Raw genomic sequence first — 2,376 nt, 5'->3', positions numbered from 1 at the left:
CCGCCAACTCCTACCTGATCACCAGATTTGTCTATCAGGAGCTCTAACCACCATCCAAATGCATAAACTGTCTCCAGATGGCAACTGTCTTCATTTCTCTGGTTATTCTTTGCCTGTGTAGATTATTTCAAGCATCAGGGAGTGCACCTCTTTTTCTCTCTTTATAAGTGTTATTGAAATTTTCCAATCTTAGTGGTTATTATGTAAATTACAATTTAATAAAGTATTACTTCACAACTTATATATTATCAACTTGCAAAGGAAATGCCATAGATGTCATAACAAATGACACTTTCCTAGTATCATGTGGGTGTGTGAAACTAAAAAACCCTGCCTTAATTTCTACTGTCTTTCCTGAATTTACCCTCATCGAACATAAATACCGCTCTACCAATATACAAATAATAAACAGCAGTCCTAGATGTTTAGAAAGCACCACAACAGCTCTCAGAACGGAACTTTTCTTTTGCTTAATCCAAATTTACTTCAACTTTCCTGGGACCCATAAACGAAGGCCTGCAATGTCCAGGGCACTCGGATGGCACATTACCAAGTGCTTACAAAAGCGGCAAAGGCCAACAACCCTCACCCACGTAATTCAGAGCAAGCTTACAGTCCGAGCGGTGCTTTATTGTTACGAATAGCTATGGAGGTAAAAAAAAAACTCATCTTTCACAATATAGTGGAATTTGTTGGCCTTTGCCAAAGTGCTGATAGTTATGGAGGATATTCCTAAGCAGAAACGTGGATCTTTTGCATAAAAGTGACAAACTGAATCGCAGCTATAAAGGTGTCTTCTAACCACTTACTAAATTCATTCTCATATTGTGGGAGGCACCATACTTTGGTGCATTTTATATTTATTCCATATCAATTGCACATGATAGCTTATTCTTGGTGCAGCAACATTAAAAAAAAATATAAGAAGAAATAGATAAATAAATAAACCAAGATTACCAACGTCATCACAAGGAGCCGTCCCTACGACACACCCAATCCTCCAGACGTCTCGAGCCAACTATCCCCAAGCGTCCGAACTCCCGCTTCCCCCACGCGTGTCCCTCCCCTCCCCTCCCCAACACACCCGCTGAGGGCTTTCTCCAGCCACGACAATTTTCTCCCGCCTCCACAAAATATCCGCGCTCGTGCTTGGGAATTATCCACACACGGGCATCCAACAGGCATCCCCCCCCCCCTCCCACGGCATTTCTGAGAAACATCCACACGCTCGCACGCCTACCCACACACTTTCTCTTTTTTTTTTTTACATCCAAAAAAAAAAAGAGCTAAAAATCCACGAAACTGGACCAGAACAACACAAACATATATGAAAAAAAAAAAACAATCCATTTTTCAGATCACTAATATCACACAACACGGCTGGAAAAAAAATGGAGAAAAAAAAACCCGTCTGGCGCCGAAAACCCGAAAAAAAACCCGCAGAATGGAGAAAAAGGCCGAGATTTAGACGGCCGACAACACGCACAAGAAACTAAATAAATAGCGTTATTTCCCCTTCAGCGCCTTCCTCATCCCGGGAGCGAGGGCGGCGCAGGCAGGCGCAGGGGAACGCGGGCGCGGGCGCCGAGGGGGAGGGCGAGCGAAGGCCGAGGGAAAGCAGGGCAGAGGAGCCGCCATTGCGATTTGCGAGGAAAATAAAGGCCCGAGCTCGGTCCGGGTCGGCCTCCGCTCCCGTCGCCTCCGCCCGCTCCTCGCCTCCTTTTCCCCCTTCCTCCGCTCCTGCCCCCGCTCTCGCCCTGGCGTCTGGACCTGCGGCACCTAGCACATATCTCCTGCCCCGCACACGCCGCCACGAGACACCACGAGCGCCATTTATCGGCCGACATACCCGATTTTAAAGGTAGTATTTACGTCGTCCTTCGCTCCGGGTTGACAGCCATTGGTGTTCGGCGGCGCGGGAAGCCAACTCGAATCTGATTGGCTGAGATGAATCTGAGGCCCTCTCTGATTGGCTGAGGTGAATCGGAGGTCCGGCCGGATTGGTTGAGGGGAATCTAAAGTCGGAGCTGATTGGCTGAGATGAATCGGATTTGAAATGGGAGAATAAGTGAGTGTTGAGATGCGCATAGGCTGCCTCGGGGGCTTCATTTTTGTCCTTTTCTCGTTTTTATGGCTGTTATTATTATCATGAAGCGGGTTAAATTACTACTGCCAATATAACTGTTCTATCTGACGGTATTCAATACCTGTTTCTAATATTTCTGATGGTTACTTTGCTTCGCTTCTCGGGGAATCCATTTTTGTTATTCTTTTCGTTTTAATGCTGCTGGATAGGATTATTTGTTATTATAAATGCAAATGTCTTGCAACAAAGCATGCATTTCCTCTAGATATTATTTCCGAATGGAGACATCA

At 45.7% G+C, this 2,376-nt stretch overlaps 1 protein-coding gene across 5 annotated transcripts in view; it reads right to left on the bottom strand.

Annotated features, from left to right (window-relative positions):
- LOC119596082 (histone-lysine N-methyltransferase NSD2-like) overlaps nucleotides 1-1,966 on the bottom strand; it is a gene marked incomplete at its 3' end in the record, with an annotated part of 38,309 nt that extends 36,343 nt beyond the window's left edge. For 2 of the 5 annotated variants that reach the window (XM_037945208.1, XM_037945212.1), the window contains 1 exon segment: nucleotides 1,850-1,958. 5 annotated transcript variants of the gene reach the window in all.
- Between the last annotated feature and the right edge of the window lie 410 nt (nucleotides 1,967-2,376).

This window comes from Penaeus monodon, chromosome 37 (genome assembly GCF_015228065.2).
Source record: "Penaeus monodon isolate SGIC_2016 chromosome 37, NSTDA_Pmon_1, whole genome shotgun sequence".
NCBI lineage: Eukaryota > Metazoa > Arthropoda > Malacostraca > Decapoda > Penaeidae > Penaeus > Penaeus monodon.
The sequence above is the reverse complement of the archived record's forward strand: the minus strand, read 5'-3'. Positions and strand labels throughout refer to the sequence as shown.